Source organism: Lepisosteus platostomus, chromosome 8 (assembly GCF_059453375.1).
Source record: "Lepisosteus platostomus isolate fLepPlt1 chromosome 8, fLepPlt1.hap1, whole genome shotgun sequence".
NCBI classification, from domain to species: domain Eukaryota; kingdom Metazoa; phylum Chordata; class Actinopteri; order Semionotiformes; family Lepisosteidae; genus Lepisosteus; species Lepisosteus platostomus.
The window spans coordinates 42776456-42802531 of record NC_142618.1 but is presented as its reverse complement, the minus strand read 5'-3'; the positions used below and the strand labels follow the sequence as shown (position 1 = coordinate 42802531).

The 26076-nt window shown below is 36.3% G+C and overlaps 1 protein-coding gene across 1 annotated transcript in view; it reads left to right on the top strand.

Annotated features, from left to right (window-relative positions):
* pou6f2 (POU class 6 homeobox 2) overlaps positions 1-26076 on the top strand; it is a 202188-nt gene that overhangs the window by 91850 nt on the left and 84262 nt on the right. The gene's annotated exons all lie outside the window — the stretch shown is intronic.

The window sequence follows — 26076 nt, the reverse complement described above, 5'->3', positions numbered from 1 at the left end:
TGATAGGCGATTTTGAAAAAACAACAATCAAGAAAGTTTTCCTTAAGTTATACGCTAAGAACAAGACTAAAGTCTGTGGACTCCACAACTCTACAATATACTGTAGGTCACCACTGTCAACACATTTTTACCCCTCTAAGTCTCTTAACTGCCTAACAAAACCCCTATTCTCACATGAGGAATAGATCACCACTGATGTAAAAGAAGAAAAGAGTCCTTCACATACAACATGTTCATGAAGAATTGATAATACTATTTATCATTCAAACCAATCTATTGTCCAGTCATTATCTAAACTACGGTAAATCCAAAGGAAACCAGGCATTAAACACAAAGCTATATAAGTTCTGTATTTTTTTCACAACAATACGTTGCCAGATCTGAAATATTGTAATGTCTTTTTAAATAACATTATTTAATTATCCCTTCAATTATCACATGGATACATTCACAATCATTCGTCTAAGAACATTTTCCACTTTCTTATAAACAAGAGCCAAAGAAGTACCAGTGCAGTGCTTAATCTTTTTAGCATAGTTATGTAAAGAAAAAAATAGAAACAAGACATATTTCTAAAAGGCAGATAACAGTATTTTGGGGATAAAATGTCTTTACATATTATACAGTGAAGAGAAAATGAAACCAAAGAATTATAAGCAGCACCCTTCTTTGAGCATGATACAGTTTTCCTCTTAGCACAAAAACAGCAGTGGGTAGTTTCTGTTTCCAGTACACCTTCCCACTACTGTAAGCATGATCAAAATACAGTAAATACTACTTATTCAGGCTTTTATTAAATAATATTTTGTGGTACTGCATTATCTGCCTAGTAATTTTGTCCATGTCTGGTATATACATTATATTGTGAAGCAGCTTCTTCTATTATAAACCGCTAAACCGATTTCACAATAATGATGAGGCAAAGGAGGCAATAATCTGTCTGCATCTTGAGTAATGGGAGGGACACAGAAGAGAGTTTTTTTAAATAAAAAATCAGGGTGAATAAAAGGTCATCTGTGGAAAAAAAGTATTTCTTTCTCCTGTAGGCTAGATTCCTTACCTGTATGCTGAGGTTTTTTAATTATAGGTCAGTGTCGTGCGCAAGCTTGCAACAGCACTTTAAGCTTCTCTTAAGCATAAAGTGTGCTCTCTTCTTTCTCTCCACTTGCCTGTCTGTCCACATGGCTTTACTTAACTTTGCTTTTTAAACTTTAATGCCAAATGTTCTCTTTTGATCATAGTTGTAAATGGTTTTCATTTTAATGTTTAAAATATTGTCTCTTTTATACCATTAGATTGAGCTGAGGAACCTGTCGGTCATAAATCTTAGATGAGGAGGACACGCTAATGCAAAAAAATGTGCTTGTATAAATTTGAAGAGTGTAAAGCAGGAGGTTGAAGATTAAAATAATGCCAGACCAGCATAAAGTAGAAGTCTAACAAAGTGAGGAAAGGAGGCCATTCAAAGCAGATGGGTGAAAAAAACGTAATGGACAAACATGCATAAATAACAACATGCTCAAGAATAGGCACCAATCGGTAGCTGTAATAAATTCTATCATATATTTAGAGTTACTCTTCTACTGTACATGCATCAAGCAGTACTTATCCTTCATAATGTGTCTTCAAGGCCTCGACTGTATGTTCAAAATATTTTATTCAAGACAACACTAGTAGAATATGAGAACACAAGCCTTTTTCTCCTGTTTTTATCCTGAATGTGAAAGTCACAATAAATGTAATCTTTTAAAAGATATGTCAAAGGGCCATTTCAAAACCACACATAATTGCACTTTTCTCTCCCAGTTTTAACTTTTCTGATATAAAGGTAACAGCAATAATAACAATTTCTTGTATTTTTACATTGTTTTTCATTCCAGGTATCCCATAGTGCTTCATATACCCATCTGGGTGACAAGCAGTAGCTATTATACCCTACTAGTCCCAGTAAACAGTAGTTCAGGTGGAGAAATGAGAAATTGCTCATAATTTGTATTAAGGAGGAATTTAGGCTAGCCAGATTATTCAAAACCAGCCTGGAATTTAATCAGGACACCAGGGTTAACACCCCTAATTCTGCCATGGAATCCTTGATGATCAAGTATTCAGGACCTTGGTTGCACATTAGTTGAACAATATTTAGAGGATGGAAGTTACTGTACATCACATTGTCCTCTGTCATCATATCAGGACACTGGTTTAGAAATTGTGGTCCACTGGGAAGAGTGCCATCTACAGTATAATGAAAGGGAACATGGAACTTCTTCACACCCGATGAAGGCTCCACCACCGAAACATTATGTTTCTTTTCTTCTCTTGTCAGCATGAAATAAACTTTTACTTGTTCCTTTGCAGTCTATGCAGGCTGACACAGCTACTGTACCTACCTGTACCCTTCTATAATATAGTTTTATTCACATTAACCAAACTTTTGGTTTATTTAGAATCATTCTGGTTTGTAAAGTACTATGTACATGAAGTACATGATGTAACTAAGAAGCCTGTTCAAAGATTGCTGTTACCCCCAATTTGGTCTTGGATGCTCTCAGAACAAATGTTTTTATTTGACGGACTCACCTGAGTCAAGGAATCTGTGCATTCGGAATGCACCTTGTCTTGAAAGAGATTTACTTACATTACTTCCTTTTCAGAGTAGATATTTCAATCTCTTCATCCTAAAGTGCTACTAAGAGAAAACCTGGATTATAATAGAGAGAGGGAGTGACATCAGTCACAAATGATTCTAAATGCCTTGACTCAATCCAACCCCACTGGCCACGTCATGAATTTTTCTATTACCTTGTCCTATGTTATCAGACTGTAGTAAACTGAAGGCTGCTGGCACAGCACTTCAGCACAGATCCCAGTTGTGCTTAGATTTGGCCTTTGGTCTTAATAACCAGGAGTTTAATGCAGTCCAATACCACTGCGTGAAAGAAATGAGCTGATTACAAGACCCAGGAGCAAGTGTGTTTTACAGACTGGCTGCTTTCATCTAATTAGTGTCAGATCACATTGAAAAAAAAAACATTTGCCCCAGTAATGAGTGAAAGATTAAGGCAGGGTTTTCAAACAGCTGCATTTACGACCCATCCAATAACTACAAAATAAGGGGGGTTATTTATAAAAGCCAGTGGAACTAAGTTCCTCGGACTTCGTAGTCCCGAACATACAATATGCACTTCAAATCCTAGTCCTATAGGAATTTGAATAGCTGCTGACTAAACATTGTGATCAAAGTGTTCTTTTTTTTCTTGAATTTTATGGAGGAGTCATTTAATTATCATTTATTTAAACTGATATGAACTACAGAAAATATTTTAAATGTATCTAGAAAACAATTAAATTTAAGTAAGGGATGTTTTCCCCTGTATTAAAGCTGTATGTTATTTTGGAACTAATCTTTTATTTACACTCTCTTAAAAAAACATAGACTTAAAACATTTAATACTAAAGCTAATTGTATTGGCTGTGATAAGTGCAGGGTTAGCCCCTAATATAAAGTTAAGGCAGTGCCTAAATAACACCTTCCATCTTGGAGTAGAATGCACGTGACAAACACCACTGCTGACATTGCTTGTTATTTGTCAAAAAGATTAATGCTGGGACACGTCTAGGGCTCCTGTAAAAATATTTCCAGTTGAAAATAAAAAGAAAAGGTCAAACAAAGATATGCTGCGTGTTGCAGTGGACATTCCATCTAAAACCTATGGAAAAAAACACATTTCTAACAACACTTGGTTTTGCTGGGAAGTAAAACACAATCCTTTATTTATTTCTCATCACATGATGTATGTTGCTGTAACACCTTTTCCATGAGTGATGTCATTTACATTTTGACAGTAATGTGCTTGGGAGTGCTGCTGTATAAGACAGTAAGGCACTTGTGAATGAGAGTAAGTCATTTGGAAATTTGGAGCTGGTCTGTTTTCCAATAAAGCTAATGATGACAGTAGTACTCTCTGGACGACTCCAAAAGATTATCCCCATGAAACAACAGCAGGTACTCTGAAAACTGAGAATTATCTGATACAAACACTGCTCTTAGTTAAAGTGCTTTAAGATTTATTCAGTTTGACTTTGACTGTGGCAATTCAATGAATTAGTTTCAATTCAGTGAATTAACATTATCAAGGCAAGGTTTGAAAAGACATAACCAAAAATCATCTTGATATCTGGAAATTAAAATGAAGAATTTTACCACTTGACACTGCTCTCTCATAATGGCATTTGCACACATTTTTGTCCAACGTCTTCTGTTCCAAAGCATGAAAAGTGCTTACGGGCTTATATGTTGGCATAACATGTTAATTCAATGAGTACAAATATGTAATTTTGATATCGAATGAAAAAAATAATATTGGCTAAGAAAACATAGATACTGGACTCCGATTCAATATACTGTACAAGAACAATTGTTTTAAAATTCAGTTGTTAAATTGTATTAAGTACTGTACATACAGTAGGTACTAGTACATTGAGAATGACTTACCGTAAGAAAAATCAGAATATTCAGGGACATGCAAACATGGAAACAAACATGGCTTAAAGAGAGGCTACAGTATGAAGCCACCCTCTGGTTGAAACGAAAATGGTAGAGGGTTTTATCACACAGATAAAATATAAATTTGATTTATTTTGAAAACAAAAGGCACGATTAAGACCACTTCTGCCAAGTGCTGGCTGCTAATACTAGCTAGCTAACACCATTTAGTTCCCTTTATACGGCTAAAATGGACATTTTGAAAAACCGTCCTGACAGCAGAACCCCCAGAGCTTGTGATAATATGCTTGTGTTCTACGTGCACTAAGGAAAGAATCCACTACTTTTAAGGCTGCCATTTGTTTCTTTTAAACATTAGTAACCTCTGAATGTGTTCTCTACATTGATGTAAACAGTACCAGGGCTACTCTTTTCATGTGATGTGCTGGCACCATGATAAAAATGGATTGTGGTCCCTCTATTTCCTTCTGTGTGGATGCTTAAGCATTTTCAGAGCCCTGCCATATTACATTGAGCACAACTAAAAGCTATTTTCCTCAGTGTTTCCTCAAAGGACAAGCACTTTGTCATAGTTATCTTTATTTCTTTGTTAAGGCTGCTCCGAGTTTAGTAAGGTCAGACTAAATAAACCGTGTGATTGTTATAATGTTGCTACATCATTGGTATTTGAAATACTGTAGACTTACGGTGTTCCAGTGCAAATAATTGTCTTCACAGAAAAAAAAAATGAACCTCGACCTTTGACACATCAATCCGCTTTTGAGTTGTCATTTTTTTCCGTTCTTTCTTTTCTGAAAATGAAAAACTGAAGAAAGTCTTTTGTTCACTGTCCGACTTGGTCTAGCATGAAGAGGTTGGAAGCGAATAAATCTTCTCAGCGTTGTAACTACTTGCTTACTTCTATAATCCAACATTGTGCATAATTTTGTTTAACTGGGAGATGATTGTAGGTGAAAGTCTTTTTCCTTTGTATTCATCTTCAAGAAACATGAAATAGCTTTCAGAATCTACATAACAGCCATACCCCACTTATGTATTGTAATGAGTACCGATGTCAGTAATAATCAAAATGATGTTTCTGTTAAAGAATGCTTTTCAGAGCATTGTACGTGTGTTATGGGTTTAGGTATGACAAAGATTATGGAAATCATTCTCCTCATTACAACACCAGAGAATAGGCTTCTGAGGGAAGATCAAAATATTTCTGTGCTACCTAATAGATGTCTGGCTGAATCGTTTTTCATCTGCTCTTGCCATCATGAATAGGTCTTTGAGAGGCTACTTTATACAGCATGTGAGCTTTCAATGTTGCATGTTCCACAATTCCTTCACAGAGAGCAAGCTGTAAAATGCCACTGTTCAGTGTCACATTTTCACTCCTGAATAGCCTGCACTCTTTCACATAACAATAAATACAAAAACCTACAGGATTTGATGGTAAATATACCACAATGTTCCTTCAGGAATGAATCGGTAAAAATTATGCTGGACCCCTGTTTCAGATATGAACCATACAGATGTAGGATACCTGTATGATTTTTAAGTTGATGCTTTTATCTTACAGTACTCTTTTTTATCATGAATCATATAAATGAAATTTGTGTGTGTTGTAATGACTATTCTAACCTTGTCAACTGAGAGAACACAAGACATATGATCAAAAACAAAGGCACAATCAAGACCTTTTTTAGTAGAATTTTTGTAAATAAAGAATTGGAAAAACTCGTAGTTTAGTGATTAAACTTTTCAACTTTGCATTTAGTGCGACCAAAGACGGTTACTCCACCTAATCCAAGTGAAGATTCTGCAATAAGGTTTTATGTAATTGGTGACAGATTTGTGAGTCTGTGTTCTCCTTATTCTATTTGTGAGTTTGTGTTCTCCTTATTCTATTGTGCAGTAAACTAGTTATGAGTCTGAACTATTTAAGCGTATTGAAAAAAGTTTGTAGTTGTTGATTAGCATTGAGCTTTGGATGAAGAAAAAGCACACTGAAATTTTCTTATCTCTTTTTGCTTGAATTTCTCTCCTAAATTCCAAAGGACACTTAGCTAAAAGGAGAGAAAAAAGGAGAGAAAAAAACGTGTATTATAAAAAATCATTGGCCCATGAGGGTTTATTAAGAACAATAGTGTTTCTGTATTCCCCAAATAAACAGCTTCAGTCCTATATCAGCACATTAAAGAGCCGTCTCTTTGTGGTTTAATTGGAAATGTTCTCCGCAATATGTATTCAACATCGGCATTTAATGATTTAAGCTCGCTGTGTTTGTAAGATAAGTCACTGGGGAGAAAGTTGTATTAAATAAATAATAGAGATAAAATTTATACCTCCATACATTTCAAAGCTAATGCAACTAGCAGTACAATGGGACTTCGCAGCACAAAGACTCTGAGCAGTAATTTGATTGATTTGTTGTGACAGCAGCCAAATAATTGAGAGTGAAAGGTGCCAACAGAGATGAAATATAGGATGAACCAGATTCACAAGGCAAACCCAGCAGCAAAAGAGACTGGATTTTCATTTTCTCCTCTTATTCCACTGATATCTAGTACTAGTATAATGTTTGTGTTCAGTAAGCGCTCTTTACTAGTAAGACACACATTTAGGCAGATAGAATGAATAAGTGTGAGATCAATTAAAGTCAAAGCCAACGCATTATTCAGGAGCCATTAAATATTTTGCATGCCAAGAGATATTATGAAAAGAAATTCCGAGACACGTTTGAAAGATTAATTTCAGCTAAAAACTGAAGGGAATGTTTTCCAAGCTTTTCAATCTGAAAGGACTGCCAAGAGACAAACAGTGGGATTTTCTAAGCTTTTTACTCTGGAGTAGAATTTTCCCTGCTTTTATTGAAAGCAATTATAGAAGTATGAAGCTGCCGATCAAGCTAGAGGTAATATAGGTATGAGAAACACAAAATAAAATGTACACTTATAAAGAATAATGGGATCTTAAATAGGGATCACCTAGAGTGAAAACAATGACGATCAAATTTTGGACTATAGCTAAATCTTTGTGCACAACCCATGATATAGAAAGGTATCTTTTCATTTCTTATGACAGATTTGGATATTGATATAAATGTATGCTTTTGAGTAAAGCTGCATTTCTCAGTGAAAAGCAATTGGGTAGAAAAATAGAAGACTAAATGCTCTTGACACACAGTCTGATTAGGTGGAGGGTTTAACAGACCAAATCCCCACATGTTGCAGTGATACGCTCACCATAAAATTCGACCCTTGTCCCCTATGTAAAGCTTCTTTAGCGCTGTTTAGTGAAATATAATAGACAAATGGAACTGTTACTGTACAGTACATGTATGTCTAAATAAGTGTATGGAAGTGGATTAAACATTAAAAGACTTAAAAGCCTTACGATCTTGCAGAAAAAAAAATCTTAAGTGAAAAATGAGCCTCCAAACTGGTTTTAAATTTCTTGCCACTTTCTCAGATTTTTGCTTCACGGTAGTGAAGTTTTGACTGATTAATAATAACACACATTCTTCCATTTTACCCACTGCACTATAAAACTGCCCCATGGCAATGTACAGATGTCAACAACCTTGATCTCCAGTACTGGCTTACAATCGAATGTCGAACGAATACCATTTGTTTTGAAATGCTGCTACTTTCATTTTACAAGGTAAGGAACAGAGTGAAAGAAATTCTGCCAAGCATGGTAGACATGACAAAGACATTTATTGTAGATTACAAGAAAGGCAGGGAAATAGGATAAACATTTATTCACAAGCACTTGTTCACAACAACCTAATTTCAGCTGCTTAACGTTCCACCATATGTTGTTAAGCACATTTGCTAAAGTGCTGGGATAACCTTTCATACTGATGGCAACATTTATACATTGAAACCTAGCACACAGGCAACAGTGCATACAGTATGTTTTTTAGGATATACATGCATCTAGAACATATTTTCGTTCAATAATGTGTTTTAAATTGATACTCTTTTACATGTTTGACATTTTTGACATTTTTGAAAATAAAAAGTCTGCAATTATTATTTCCAGTCCTAAACAAGCGCTCTTAGTGTTAATGAGGTATCGTATAAAATAGTTAATTGAATTTACCTCGTAAAGACCCTCGTAAAGATTTTAATTTTATCTAGATGATAACTGTCTTTTGTAAAGTAGCCCTGAAACCTTACAACATTTATTCTGGTTATGTTCCGTTGTTAAAACATTCTGGTCTGATTTTTTAAAGTTATATAAAGAAAGATAATAGTATAGTAAAATATAGAAATGTCTATTATTGACATTAATTTAAAAAAAATAGATTTTATGTTAAGTTTTAATCCCATTGAAAATAATGTGAAAATATATTTTGTAATTGACTTAATTATTATACTTAAACGTTATTATATACAGTACATACAGTGAAATGGCGGTGCAAACAAGCAGACCCCACATAAGAAGAAGAAAGTGAAATGGTCTGGGAAGAGTCCTGTGTTTGAACAGTTTTAAATAGACGTACTGTATAGGTGTATTTACAGACTGTATCAAACCTGTGAGGACCATACATTTATTTGCATTTATTTATCATAAAGTGTAATTGTATTATAGTATGTACCCCTGACAATGTTATTGATATGTTATATGTACTCTTGTTTGTATTGTATGTATTTCTGTTGTAATATTAAAAAAAGGTTTAAAAATAGCATGTAGAAGTGCTGCAGGCAAGAACAAATACCCATTGCAGTGGAGCTTCTTATAGAAAGCTTGAATCAAATGAACAGGGCAGCAGATGCAATTCAGAACCGCACACAAACATTATCCAGCTGAGACTCTTAACAGTTTTAATTGCACTGTCTTTAATTCTGTATTATGTTACTTTTTGATGCTGCAGAGGGTCCTTAGACTGTTTTGTTTTATTTAGGTCAAGCCTCCACCCCTTTCCCAGCCATTTCCCTGAGCCTAACAGAACAGCTGTAAGTAAGCGGTACCTGAGTCTAAGGAAATATTAACTCACAAGTGCTCAGGTGCGACAGACATTCAAAAGGAGATAATCATAATGTTAGGAACTATTTTATAGATTAAAGAAAATACCAATCAGTTGGGCGGAGAGCACTCTGTAACCTCCTACTTCTTACACATGAAATGTTATAAACCATAATGGTTTACCGAAACAGCTGGTGTTGAATGTATGACTGGGATTGAAATTTGGAATCCTTTCTCTAACGACAAGCCATTACCAAACACCCTCTTTCATAGGTTTGCAGGATATTCTCCTTGTTTTGTCCAATGGAGGTCTGGCCCCCTTCCTTCTGTCAAAAAGATAATGTATTCAGTGAGTTCCCCATCCTGGGTCCCCATGACAAGAGGGCTCAGCTGGTTTTAAGTCACAGGACTCCCAGGACAGCTCTGCACTTGGACAGAAGGAGACCCTAGGCGAAATCCACCATGCTGGTTCCCCTATTGTTTATTGTTTATTGTTTATTGTTTATTAATAATCACAGTTGTTTTCCCCTATTTCCACTTTCCAGTACATAAATACATTTTGTATTATTATGCATGCCATATACATACATGCACACATATACAGTATTTATATATACAGGCTAATTCACTGCATATATAATAATTTTTACTCACTGTCTTCATTTGTTTTGTACCACTGCCTTAGTTGTGCATTTGAACATTCAGCTTTTCTTAACCAATATTTTTTTTAAAACAAAGGAGTATACTGTGTACGTTTCTGAAGGTAACCCATGTCACTTAGGTTCCAGTTTTTCCAATACCTCAAATGTTTCTTAAATTCTGACTTTCATTGCATTAAGAAGGTGATAATGAATAAATCAGTGGGTGTCTGTGGACACTGGAGAGCTACATCTTCATTCCAAAGCCCACAGTGTCAAACTGTCATAGGCTAAGGAAAACAGGAAGATTATTAGAGGGATTTCTTTTGACTGCTGCATGACTGCTCATAAGCTTCTGCTTATGTGTTGAGAAATATATTATATTAAGGAATGAGAGTCTAGAGCTTAGCCAGGAGGTGTAAAACTTGTAAAACCTTCACTATATGGGAAAACCCAGGATCTTAGTGTTTGCGTACTGTATCTCAGATAAGGCCATTCTGTAGTTTATTAAGAGCACTGAATTATATGCACTTGTCATTGATATGTTATTTTCCTTTTTGTTTAAGATTTGTGTATCCATCCTAGAAAGTGGTCTTGTTAATGAACTAATAAGGTGCAAGGTACCAGTACTTGTTATTGGAAATTTAGATGGGACTGGGGATGCAGCTATACAGTAAGTGCTATAAACCTAGTTTTACATTAACGTATGAGATCATCTTAACGAGAAGACCACTGAGACACTGGTTTTCATGCAATAAGTCATTGGCTACAATGGGGGAACACAGAGTCTACCATGTGCTTTTCCCATTTAGAACACTGCTACTGGTCATCATGAGCCACATGTACTGTACATTTACCTGGAGTATCTCCAATCTTATGGCAGTGGTTTTGTCATGGAATGAGTTGGGATTTGGGACAGTCTGGGTTCACAGTTGGAAAGGGAGTTGTAACTGCAGCAATAATGGATTGACTTTATCTGGGGACGGGGAGGAGGTCTGTGTTTTTATTCAATGTGGCACGATAGAGTGCACTGGCCACACAGGGAAATATATAGAAATATGGAAGGAGAGTCAAGGTGCCCCACTCCTGCTTCAGTATGGCCAATCGCTAGCACTGAACACAGCAGACCCCCATATAAAGATTCCCCAATGTCCACTGAATGCCAGGAATTGAAGTGTAGCCCCTCAGGACATGCGTATTGATCTTCCCCGCAAAACACATAGGAGTGTTGCTTCTTTCAATATACAGGTGCACTGAAGCCCCACCGAATGTTGTTTTCCTTATTCAAAAGCAAGCTTGTAATGTCTGATGATTATGTGTTCTGTAGGTAGTGTTGGTAAGATGTCACACTGCACATTTTTAAAACACTAATATCTGGAAAGGCATGATAAAAATAGAGCCCTTCCTCAGAGCCTCACAGCATGTGCCATATCATATTATTTTATTTCATTTATGTGTGTATGTGTGTGAGTGTTTTTAAGGGAACTAGCTAAATCCCAGTACAGTCACATTTATACTTGTCTGTCTCTTGTGCTGGTGGAATTGTCAGCCTAGTTAAACTGTGAGAGCAGTGTAGCTAGGGGAAAGTAAATTGTCTGACCATGTCCCTTGGTAAAGAAAAAGGATAGTCTTGTGGTCATGGGGGAAGGAAGTATTAATAGGAAATGGCTGTGTCTGCTTCAATAAAAAAAGACTATGGCAACTTGATGTAAATTCACATTTCGGGTATATATACAGTGTATTGGTTAGATTTTCATCTAAGCACCACTTGTTTAGCTTTGTTAAAGCCAGTATTCATGTTTGCAGGAGAAATGTAATTATTTCATTTGATAAAAAATTCTCAAAGTGGGATGCACAATGGCTTGAAAGCAGGTATTAAATTAAATGAACAAGTAATAGGTTTATTCCATGCTGAAAAAAAGGGATAAGGAAAACACAATGTTTCGGCCGTGAAGCCTTCTTCAGGTGTGAGAAAGACAAGGAAGTAAGTGCCTTGATTTACTGCCAAGACTTACTACCTTGTCTTTCTCACACCTGAAGAAGGCTTCATGGCCGAAATGTTGTGTTTTCTTTCTCCCTTTTTTTCAGCATGGAATAAACCTATTACTTGTTCCTTTGCAGCCTACGCATGCTGATGCAGCTACCCACTTAAATTAAATGAGCCAACAGCTTTCTTGTATTTTATTTTCTTGTCCCAAATTCAACCCTGTCAATTCTCATTAGGTAAATTCCTTAGCTGTTTTTAGAAATGATTCAAAATTTGGCTTTCATTTTCTCAGCATCACTTTTGTTCTGTGAATTAAATAATGACAAAATCTTTCTAGGTTTTTATTCTTCTTGTACCAAAAAAACTGCAGCAACCAATGTAATGAAAAATACTTGGCATACTGTAGCATTGTGATACAACGAATACATTTACAAAAGGAATGAAATAATGTTATACCATGCCACTGAAATTGTCTATTGCATGTCTCAGTTTGTATTACCTGTTTCATGCAGGATCTGAACAGAATATAGAGTCTGATTACATCTCAAGGTCAACATTATTTAATTCTATTTAGAGATTGACTACCATTGTATTTTGCTACACTAAGTCTTTGCTTATACAGTATATCCTTTTTAGAACCACACTTTATAGTTGTTTGAAAATGAAGTTATTTGCCAAAAGGTAATGCTTACAGACATTGCTTTCAGAATCTTAATTTGTGCCTTAATTTTATAATGGAGTAAATATATTTTCCTTAGATCAACTTACTGTATATCTTTGATGTTGAGAATAGCAGGCATGAGACTTACCTAATGGGCAGTAATGATCATTTCACAAGAGAACCTGTATCTAAACGAGCTGCTTATGGCAGGGAAGCATGCAGCCTGTCCTTTTATCTTTTTTTCTTTATATCGTTTGACACATTTGTCCTTATAATGATTCATTTACTTTTAAGGCTAATTTTATTTATTATATTTTTGTAAAAGTGTAAAAACCCACTATGAACATTCCAAACTAGATTTAGAAAGTCAAATGCTTTTTTATTATTTACAATATGTGTTTTTTTGCTTTTGAGGCATATAAATGTACAACCCACATCATAGTATCATGAGGTCTTCTAATAGCAACCCTTTTTCATTGCCTGTGAAACCAATGGTTAGATTATTTTTCAAAGGATGTAAATCAAATAAAGGAACTACCATCCATTCTGGTGATGCAGAAGAAAACAGTAGGGGAGTGCAAAAATGATAGAGGTGCACAATATGTCTATGATAGTATTTAGTTTATAGTGTAATTTAGTAAGATTGTTGTATTTCAATGTAGTAAAAAATTGAAAATATATAGACAAATATTCATCAGCATTATAATACATGTTTATAGTAATAACTTTCAGTTGTATCATCATGCACATTATTAATTGAAAATGGTGTAGACAACATTACTCAGTCTATAGTTTGTAGATCTCAAAATGCCTTTGAAATGAATTGCATATCATGTTAAAAAGTCCAACTGTGAAAGGAGCTTTTTGTGGCCAGGTGAATAGCATTAATGCTAATGGTTTGGCTGTCAACGTCTGGTCAAAACAACACGTTTCCACTCCTCATTGGAATCCCATGGAGAGCATCTCTCAGAACACTTAACGCCAAGAACCTCTGAACAGAGACATGTTAAGTTTAATCAACTCCATGAGCTCATTTGCATCGCTATGTTTTAATGGCTACCTCCTAACCTTCTCTCGGAGAGATGTCTGTTTTGAAATGGCTACACGTTTATTATATTTTTTACATAAACCCATCACAAAATATGTTAGTGAAATTTGTATCACCTCAGATGTAACTACTTTGAACATCTCTCAGTAATGCTGATAGACTATATGGCTTTAGATTTTGTCTTCTAGTTAAGTAGCTAAAGTATATATGATGAACAGATAGTGCAGCAGGCTTGTGCATCCTCTCTTGCAATTAAAGCAGTTATAGGGATTATGTTTTTTGTGTAGATTAGGAATGTGCCGGGAGTTATGTGAACCCACATGCATGATAGCCTGAAACTCGTCAGATAAAGTGGCATCCCAGTTTGCATCAGACGAGCGGTAGACCGCTGTCTTAGGTTCAAGCTTGGCCTTTCATTAAAAGCTGAATTGCTTTTTTTTTCTGAAAAGGTTTCCAAAAGATTTGCGCTCCCTACATTAAGAAGGTTGCCGAGCTTGCTGAGGCATATTCTATAAGCTTTCAGGAACAATCTGTAGTCAAGCATTTTAAATGAAAATTGATTTGTGATTTACATGGTCAGTGGAAAGAAAATTAACTTACGAAATGTTGTAAATGAAATATTAGACAAGGAGACAAAAAAGAGAGATGGTGATCTGGTGGAACTGAAATTCCCATCTGGAAGAATTCTGTGACATTTTTACATTTATCTGTGTTCTGCATGAGTTGTAATGTTAATGGTAATTTTATGGGACTGAACTGAAATGAAAATGGTGTTATCGCAGATTGCCTACAATATAGGATTGTGTTCACTGGAGAGTCCTGTATCCTTTTCTCCATTTTCCTATAATATGACTCATTGCACTATTCTGCTTCTGTTGTTGAATGCAATCAGCCTTTTACTCCAGGTTGTTAAAGGAAGAGCATCAAATTCTTTTGGACACAAACATGCTCCTTCCTTAAAGCAACACCACAGCACTTTGAATTGACAGTGTGGCCTTTTTCACTTTATTGTGATAAAAATGATTATACATATGTGAAAGATTGAAGAAGAGAAGTAGGGAAGAGGGTCAGTCTTTCTGAGTAAATTGTGTAGATGAGGGAGTGTCCCACAGTACAGTATATGAAGTGCAGCAGTGTATAGTATAAGTGTAAGTAACAGTTTATACTGTACAATCTTTTTCTATCTGAAGTTTGAGAGGAAATGCTGGATGTTGAACCGCTTAAGCAGATATGTTTTCTTTAAATTTAATTTAAGATTAAAGTAGGATTCCCTCACCCTCCCCTTCCATAAGATTTAAATTGTGTTGTCTTAGTTTGAATGAAAAACTCTTATTTACCAGAAAATAGAGAATTGTGCTACTGTTTATGAGGTACTTAATTAAGCAATAGTGAGAGAAAAATCTGATTTTTGCTGTCAGTCTCTCAGTGAACAGCAACGTGGAAATAAAGCAAATAAATAAATCTCTGAGAATACTCAGTCATCAAGTTCTTGACATGAAACAATATCTTTTATACAGATTAAAACATTCATTCTGAGTTCTACTAATAAAATGCAACCTTTTTTTAAGAATTACTGGAGATATGTGCACTCTGTTATTGACAGCACAGAAAGTGTTACCAGATGGTCTCACACAACAACACAAGAAAGTGAGGGGAAACCAAGCAGAACTCCTTCTTGCAAAGTGTCATTGCAAATATAATCTATATAAAGAGGGGCATTTATTTTCTTAGGTTGCTGAAAAGGTCGGTTGTAAGTATTGGTTTCCTGCTTGGTTCCACTGAAACTGTAGAATGTGGTCCATTTAATCATTAAATGGTTTGAAAATGAACCTTGAAGAAACATTAGCATTGCAGAAGTGCAGGATTTGAGAAGTGAAGCTGCTAAATGGAGTCTGTGGTTTGTAATTGTAGGCTTAGGCATAATTACCCTAATTAATAGCCCAGGTCTCTCTTGGCTGGATTAATGATTGCTGCTCTGCTGCTGTATTTTTGTCTGTAGCAGGGAGGGTGTCAGCAGAGTAAAAAGCCCCTCGGGAGGAGTCCCTGGCACTAATGATCCTTGGAGACCCCCATTTGACTAACCACAAGTACATCACAGATAGATTAGATAACATCTCCACAGACCTCAAAGAGGCTCACAGCAGTCGCAGATGTGAGGAAGGAAGAGATCCATTTCACCCTGATCAAGGGAGCAGGCATTAAGTACATTTCAGCTGAAAAAAAAGATCTACCCCCCACTCGTGAAGCAGGCTTTATCTCTGTGCGCGTACTGTACTGTATGTGTGTTTCTCCCGGGCATTGGCTTACCAGATCAATTTGTACGTTAGGGAGTTTGCGTTTGCTGACAAGACCATGCTTTATGAAATTTGTCTGTTTTACTATCTTAACGATACTGTTGACCTAATGGGTGCTCCGTTGCACTGCTTTGGTTTCACCGGCTGATGATCACAGCTGTTTTACACTTCTAAACTCAGGGTTCCTCTCTCGGGCTGAATGTTGGAATTGTGTGTCGAAGTGTTCCCCTCAGTGATGTACAGTACTACCTGGATATGCCCGTGACATACAGTACATCACAGATAGATTAGAGAGCATCTCCACAGACCTTTTGGACCTTGTCCACTTCTGTTTAATATAGAATAATAAGTCAGTAGAATTATGGGACTGACATTGAGGAATGTTCTTGAGTAACAGCATACTGTAGGGCCTTTCAGCCAAGTATAATGTATCTCTGAAATATTTCTAGCTGTGGACATTGAAGAAGAAACCTACTGTATGTACAATGGCGAGCCATTTATACACCATGCAGATGCATCTAGGCCCAGGCAGGACAAATTCTCTGATGTATTAGGGATGGTCAAGTCTGACAAATGTGACATAAATTGTGTGGACTACAGTTTTATAGACTATACACTTTTTTCATTTTCAGCTGTGTTGTACTGTAGAGGTAGTGTGCCGCAGATGATATTCACAAATGCATCTTGAAATTGCTCATCAAAAACACAATGTCATTGTTCAAAATGACACCACAGTGTATTTTTATGGCCTAAATGACAAAGCATATACACAGATAAGAAAAACATGGAATGATGAGATCTGGCTGTTTGAATACCTCCAGTGTGGATTTTAAGACACTGCAGAAGCACTGTCTCAGAACCTATTGTAAAGTTCTAAAAATATGAAAATAGCAGAGAAAATAAATAATTTTAACCATTGAAATATGTAGTTTACAATATTTATAATGTAGAAATCATTTCAATATTAATGAAAAATCACATGTTTGATGACTGAAACATTATATCACAATATTCAATAAAGGAAATATTAAATTCTAGATCAAAAATAAAAAAAGCTGGGGAAAGACTGATCCCACAGTAAATGAAAAATTATTTTGTGTATACACATATTCACCTATCCATTTATGTAGATAAATATATATAAAAACATTCCACAGTGAAAACAGCAATGCAATATCACTTACAGTGGCTAAAATAAGGTATAGCTTAGTTGATATGAAAATGGGACTGGTTTTAACAAATCTGCTTCCTTTCCCTGAATTTTTTCTTGGAGCTTGTCCGCATCTGGAGAGAGCTTGTAAGTTTCGAGTGCATACATTTCTTGTGATGATATATTGTCCTGGTGGAAAATTTCATTTACTGGCTGTGCCCTTTGCTGAACCTGTTGCTAGTCAGCGAACATGATAAGCGTATAAGTAGCATGCTACTTCATTTATCATACATCGTTTTAGACACTCAAATATCTCATATACAATTCAGTAGGAAACCACTAAACTGGCAAAAACCATCTATCTAGTAAATAGTTATGCGTGTGTGTACTATACTGTATATGTGTAGTTTATATATGTATATACATATGTATGCTTATGAGTCAAAGTAAGGCTGCTTCATAAAAAAGGTGTGCATGTTCACATTTTTTACATTTGTTACATTTTTTTAGAATCGAATAAACCAACAAAAAGCTACCACATCCCCCTCACCCACTCACATTTTTTCTGTAATAACTATTAATGAAGGCCAGCGTTACATACTTCTGTCCATATTTTAAATATACAACAACATGTTCTTCTGTGGTTCATTAACAGGGAAGAGAGTTTGTGTTGATAGATTTGATCATAATTGAAGGGAACATTTAAAGAGGAAAGAGACCAAAAGGAATCAAAAGAAGCTTTGGTAATTTATGTCATGGCATGGAATTCATTTTTTTTTCCTTTTAGAAAGTATTCAGAATGCTTGTGAAGTGTTTTCAAAGGGATGTGTTGATGAACCTAGCGAAAACACTGCAGGGAAACAAAGGGCCTCGACCACTCTGCATATCCCCGCATTGTCTTTTCATTAATTTAAAATCATTACTGTAAATACTGACTCGTTCACTTTAGTGATCTCCTGAAAAGACCTGAGTCGAGGCCAATTTCTTTCCTTCAATGTGCAAACTTGCTAAATAATTGTATAATGCAACGGACAGGATATGAAATGCGGAGATGGCATCTTTAAGGGACTTAAAAATAAAAAAAAAGCCAGCAGCTTTCATCTTTTCCCCTCTCACTCTCTCGCTTTTTATAATGGCATAATTGCTTTAAACCCCCACAATCATAATTGTTATCAAAAATAATCCCAAGGAAAGGCTAATATAAGGTGAGCAGACTATTATAAGAGCTCTAATACACTCGATTTCTTGAGCAGCAAATGTAGCCTCTCAATCTCCTGGTGCTTTTAGTGTCAGTCAGAGAGCACTCAGTCATTTCTGTGCATCAAGCCTGCAGTATTGATTTTTCCACTGACTGAAACAGCCATATAAGCATAAATTTTGCATGAGGCTTTCACTTTGTAGACTCTCCTTTGGTCCGACGACACATGATGTGAACATGAAGAGTGTATAATAACCATGCATGGTCAACCTACAGGCATTAAAGCACACTTTTTCACAGGCTTGAAGGACAAAAGGCTGGATGCTGCTAAAGATTGCCGCATCAACAGCAGAAGCAGCAAATATCATTTCCATCTTGGCAGCGCCTCCCCCCCCCCCCCCAACCAGCACCCCCACCCATCCAATTTCTTTTCTTGTCCCCCAAACCTTATCGCTGATATTGAGAAGAGATAGGAGTCGGCTTTGTTGAAGGGAGAGCTGAGATAATCAATGACCAAACATCAAACACATAAGGCCGTGCTTTCTCTCTTCTTTTTTTCTTTTTTCCCCTCTCAGTATAGTGCTACCACTCCTTTCAAATCTACCCCTGGGACTAAAAATTGTAGAACACTGTTTGATAACATCGTGTATCGCACAGCCGACGGTTTATCCTGAGATGCCGGCTCGTGATAGGCCTGGGTGTTTAAGCCCACGCTATATTTGACACTGTGCTCTGCCTCCTTCATTTGTTACTCTACAGCATTTTCCTCACATTGATAGTGCATACAAGATGCCCAACCATTAGGTTAAGAACCTTGCATTCTTAGTTTTCTAGATGTTTTATTTTGTGTTTTCCCTGCATCATTTTTGAAAAGGAGGGGTACTTGACTAATGGTCTGACATTATTACTAATGGCCTTGCTTATCTTCAAGCAATCATCCTTGTTTTATATTTAGTCTCATACAGCCTAATGTTCTTTGGAATATTGAAATTAAAGTAGTAATTAGGATCACGAGATTCCAATTAAAATAATTCTGTACAATGTAAGAAAGTATATACAATAATTAAATTAGCTCTGGTCAGGTCAAAATGTGACTGTTCTTATGGACTGTGATTAAGCAGGCATTAAGGCATTAACAGCTCTCATAAACAAAATATAATAATAGCCCAAAAAAGTACAGTAGTTGTGATATTATTGAATTCCAACAACAATCCTTTTAAGAAACAGAGATATGTGATTTGGAATGAATTTACTGTGTATTCCACAGTGAACCAGTTTAAAGAGAAATTCTGTAACTGAGCTCATAGTGCATAATGAGCCTGTTCTGATGACTTTGCTCTCCTGGGATGGTAAGAGTATTTTAGTCCACACTAAGGCAGGTCATTTGCTGTGGTGGGTTTGACACTGAGGTCGCACCTGTGCTGGTGGTTCAAAACTGAGATCCGACCATTTAAGAACATGATAGTGTAGCACAAATTATCCAGACTTTATTTAAACTTTTAGATCCAGGTATATCTGGCAGTACAAGGTTACACTGGACATGGGATTAATGTGTTTGGCAGGGTGGAGCAAGTTTAAGAAATGCAAGCTGTAGCTGACACACACAGAAATTCCCCGGCAGCTACTCTGGTGCTACTGGTTATATTCAACTAATGACAAACTCCAAACTCAAACTATTGATGTGTTAGGGCTTTACCTATGTTTTTCTTTAACATTTCTTAAGGCATTGTGATTATGTCCCCAAAACATCAAGTTTTAAGAGACTAAATTATTTACTTCCCACAGGTACCAGTTTAAATTCTAATATAGTGAGTTTTGTTTTGTGAGTATTAGTATAAATTGACATACTGTATACAGTATGTACGTTGGGTCTTTTTAATTGACTGACTCCAGAGTGAAGCATCAAGAAGGGTGGTGTCTACAATAGAAGAGATAAAAAAAGGATGGTTCTTTTCAACAAACTTTTCACTGTAATGGTGCCAAAGAAAAATACCAGGATTTTTTTTCAATTACAGGTTATAATCTTGGCATATGTCAATGCATTGCAATTAAATCATATTTAATGAGTGTATTTTTTATTTATCTATCCTGCCCTGGTAGACTTAAAGTGCATAATGCATTTTAGGATAATTATTCTACCTATGCTTTTTCTTCCTCAAATATGCATATTTAACTTAAATGTCAAGTAAAAGTGATGAAAACAATAACAATCTATTTTTATTGTAATATCAATGAAACCAATGTAAAATATTGCAGATTTTTTCTTGAATTGGAACAGGAAACAAAACTGTATTCCAGTATGATGTCCATAATTCGTAATTCTCTGGAGTGTTTATACTTGTCATCATGACGTTACTGTACATTCACAAGAACTGCATACCGATTCTTTTCAAGTTAAAAATATTTTTTGGTACTATGCCTATTTTAAGCAATTCTGAAAAAAGCACAATATTGTCATTGAAAATGACAAGTAAAAAATTAGAAATTCAGATGTTTGTGCAAGGTATTTTTTGTTTTGTTTTCAAGATTCTGGTAAGTCAGTTTAAAGCAGCTTAAAAGCTGACTTAACATCTTCTTAGCAAAGCTGCTACCAAATAGACATCTAAGGCAATGTTCTGAAAAATAAGAGCAAGTAGTAGCAATTATTAGGTGGCCCCAGAGCCCTGCTATAAGGAGGATAACATTTGAGATCATACCAATTGAAATATCATCCTTCTTGGCCTACAGCACCTTGTAATTATATCCATATTTAACGAGTGAAGTAAGTTTGGAACAGACGCTTGTACTCCAGGATCCAAGTGACTTAATGTAAAGGTCCAGAGTCTGTTCCAGCTTTTATTGCAGTGGTATCCAATCCTGGTCCTGTCTGGCGCTAATTGGTATCTGTAGCTGATCTGTATACTAGTTTAGGCTTTTTCACTCAGTCCTTGGTTTAAAAAATACCCTAGTTGAAGCATATAATTTCCAAGTCCCTCATCCTCTTGCTAATTAAAAAATAAATTATTTCTGACTAAACAGTTCGTAACAGATAGTCAATTGATGATGAATTGACACAGGTGATAGAGATGGAATGACTCTGTGTCAGAGAACTACAGTACAGTGAAGCTGTGTTTTTTTTTTCTTCTGTGTAAATCCAATTGGTTTTACAGTATTTCAGAAGGCACACTTTAATGGGGGCTGTCCAGTAACTCACTAACTCACTTAAGAGCAACCCACTGAAGCTAAGCAGGTGTGAGCCTGATCAGTACCTGGGTGGGAGACCTCCTGGGAAAAACTAAGGTTGCTGCTGGAAGAGGTGTTAGTGGGGCCAGCGGGGGGTGCTCACCCTGCGGTCCATGTGGGTCCTAATGCCCCAGTATAGTGATGGGGACACTATACTGTAAACAGGCGCCGTCCTTCGGATGAGACGTAAAACCGAGGTCCTGACTCTCTGTGGTCATTAAAAATCCCAGGGCGCTTTTCGAAAAGAGTAGGGGTGTAACCCCGGTGTCCTGGCCAAATTTCCAATTGGCCCTTACTAATCATGGCCTCCTAATAATCCCCCTCTATGAATTGGCTACATTACTCTGCTCTCCTCCCCACTGATAGCTGATGTGTGGTGAGCGTTCTGGCGCACTATGGCTGCCGTCGCATCATCCAGGTGGATGCTGCACATTGGTGGTGGTGGAGGGGAGTCCCCATTACCTGTAAAGCGCTTTGAGTGGAGTGTCCAGAAAAGCGCTATATAAGTGTAAGCAATTATTATTATTATTATATACTGTAGAAAACTAAAAAAGGCTGAGATGGACAATTGATATGAATTAACCTGGGTTCCCAGCCCTGGTCCTGAATCCCACGTACAGTACCTGCTGGGTTTCGTTCCAGCTTAGCTTAAATATCTTACCGAAGCCTTTATTGAATTAATAATTTGTGCTTGTTTGCAAGTGTTTTTTTTTCTACTCACTTGTTTGCAAAATTATGGCACTTATGAAATGCAATAGTTATGAGGAGATCCACAACATGCTGAAGAGCTGACAACAATCAAACAGTTTGAATTGAGCCTATTACTACCTTAGTTAACTGTGCAAGTGACGGAACAAAACCCAGCTGGTATATGGGCCTCTGGATCCAAGACTGGAAACCCCTGCTCTAGGGAAGTTTTTAAACAAAGGCCTGAGAGCAGAAAAAAGCAAGTACTGTAGATCAAGAACTACAAACAATCAGCACAGGTGACCTCAATACTAGTCTGAATAAAAACCAGCAGACACGGAGATCTATCCTGAGAGGACAAGGTGACCCTGTGAATGAGACACAAGACGGTTACAGATCAACCCACTAGCCATGGGGGTACATGGGCGACCCCCCTATATATACTGTAGCTGGGAGGAGAAGAAGTATCAGGATCTTGTTCCCGGCTGCAACATCACAGTCTACAGTGAGGTTTGGGCGGTGTTTCTCGAAGGGTAATGGGTTGACAGTTCTTATTACTACTTCATGCTGCCCCTGCACTGCTGTTTCAAAGGAGGATAAAAAATATAAGTTTGAAAAATAAGTTGTTTGGAGTAGTAAATGATTAGTTTTTTATGACAAAAACTCATCTTCAAACTTCTATTCCTCATTACTTTAAGGCTTCCTTTATGAATATGCTGATACAGTATATACAGTACTGTAGCATGGTAAAGTTATCATAGCTAAGCTTAGATCGTTAACAAGCAATTATATAATGATGTAAAGGAACAAGTAATAGGTTTATTCCATGCTGAAATAAAGAAGAAAGAAAACACAACGTTTTGGCCATGGAGCCTTCTTCACGTGTGTTATATTATGATGTAACTGAATTTACACCAATAGTAGCTGGACATCTTGTTACTTTGTAAATTATTGTCTTTGTGAACTTGTTTGACATTTTATAAATGAGTTGATCCACGTGATCAGTGTTTTCATCTTTATAGTGTATGCTAATGAGTGTGGGAAGTGTAATATTCACATGTATCCGGGTATTTCAAGTATAAGATTACCTATTTTATTTGTATCACCTTCCAAACTTTTTTGTTTTCGAGTTTTTTGTTCTGGTGAACAAAGTCCTCACACTAGAGCTGTTTCACCAAGAAAACTTCAAATGTCACAAATGGACATACAGTATAAGCAAGTGTGTTATAAAAGCCATGCAAGCACTGTCTTTAGCTATAACAACTAAGGAATAATCAGAAAATTTCAGGTTTTAATCACACTATAAATCCTTTACATTAAGCTTGCATAAACTGTCATCAAGTACAGCCCTTTTAAGGGCTTAAAAAAGTAATCTTACTGTGCAGTGCACTTCTAAATGAACTGAGGGAAGGGATCTCCTGTGAATTAATGAGGCACTGTGAAAGGGGTATACACTATGGACTATGGTTAATGACTGAAAATGATCAAATTAATTACAGGTGTCCCAAAGGGTTAGAGGGAAGAACTATTTTTATTGACTTAGCTTTGATTACTCATAAATATTAACCCATTGGGACAGATGCTTGTCTGTGTTCAACACACACAAGAAATCATCGTGTGGATTGCATACTCAATGCAATGCAATATCTTCAGAGAAAATTAATTAAATGAGCACCCTGTTGATATAGGCTCAGGCAAAAAAAAAAATACCACTGTGGATTTGTATGGATATTCAATGGCAGTAAATAAAAAAAGTCTGCACAAAGAATATATAAAACCTTGAGCGGATATCATCAACTCTCTTAGGCCAATCAGATCCAAGGCAAATTATTTTAAAGTGCCTCTAATAATGAAACATTCCAAATCATGATGACAGTGAGCGGTGATAAACAAAATAGCCAAAAACACCATGTTTTCAGCTTTGAAGAAAAGATCTTGCTTGGTCTAAGTAATGTTACAGTCTTACGTACTTAAATTTATTAGAAGCAATCTCATTACATACTGTATTGTTTATATAAGAGGTATGAGAATGTCATTGTTCTGTCAAACATAAAAATATGGTCATATCTCTTCCTTCACAGAAATGAAAGACAGTTTAATTGAATATGTACAGTATGTGTATTTCTTCAAAGTAATTTTATGGAACCAGATTTATCTAACCACAGTGAGAAAAGAAATGCCATTCTTTGTGGCCTGATAAAGTAAAGCTGTTTGCAATTGTGTTGTGGCTGGAGGTGGTTCTCATGTGTTGTCTTGCACTTCTATTGCTGTTTCAGCACTGCCTAAAGTAAAAGCAGAGGTTGATTAAGTATTATTTATTAATGTTATCCAATTTGTCCAGGTGCTACCGTAATAAGAGGTAAGAATACCCATGGTAAACAAATGCATGAAATGTATTACACACTTTCCTGTTTAAAGAGAGTCACTTCAGCATCTAAATTTTCCTGTTGTTTCAGCAAAGTCCTCGTACACATCAGCAGTTCAGATTTTCCATCCTGCCTGATCATTTCTTTTGAATGAATTTGCCATGTATAAAACACTTGCATGCTCTAGGTTTTAATACACACAAGGACATGTAGACAGAGTATTTTGAAGCCCATTGCGAGGGAGTGTAGAATAAATTGTTTGAGGCTGGTTGAATCAGAAACCAGGCCCGGTGGGTGGATCTCTGTGCAGGAGATACAATACCCTGGTACAGTACAGTATATGTCATTATTCTTTTATATATTACTGGATATGTAATTCTCTGTTGGTGGCTATGCCAAGAAATGGCTGGTTGTTTACAGTTTTGTTAAAATATAACAGTGAGTAGAGCTTCATGAAAACACTCCTCACAGCTCATTGCTAGGGAGTACTGTACATTTTCTGCCAATTGGCAAAACATTATGATACAACACTAAAGTGTTTCCCAAGTCTTTGGGCCCTTTTCCACTGGTGGACAATAGCAGTGTTAACCCTCTGTTTGTAATGTCTTGCTATGTCTTTAAGTCACTGGCTCAGAAGTGTTTCTGTTTAATCTGTAATGAAATTTGGAATGCCCGAATTATATAAAACGCTTGAAAAGAGCAACAACATGCTTTCTACAATTTTAAGTGCCTAAGAGAGTAATTACCATGGGTAATTCGAATAGTTTTTGTCCAGATATTACCTACTGTATAATAGGAACAGATTATTCAAAAAAATTACTTGGCATAAGATAAAGTGTGGATTTGTCGTGTGGCAAATGGGTCTGACTGAACAAAAGTTCATAGAAACTGTTTGATTTTTTGCAATCAGTTTTGGACTCTCCTTATCTGTCCATAGTATTTCCCTTTGTGTCAAATTGATGTCAAAGGATCAGCTGTGATCAGCTAACGTTTATCAGATGAGTTTCTTTTGCATGTTATGATCACTTTATTGGCCATATACAATATCTAGTATTAGGAATTTGTCACATTAATTTAAGGATTTCGTAGAGAAATTACCATCATTTGGATTCAAAACAAAAGTCTTGAGTGGATTAGGAACCAGAAATCAGGGAGGTCTGCTTTTTTCCCATTGGTGAAGAAAGGAAAAGTGATGATCATGCTTTGTGTATAGATGTCTTACCTTGCAAGGGTTTCTGATTATGTCCAATGGCTTTCAGTAATGAAACATCTGATTTAGGTTTATTGCACAAAACCCCAGGCCTAAAGCCTTGTAACACAGACAACATGGTGACAATGTGTGCAGTTATAATGTCGTTTCTT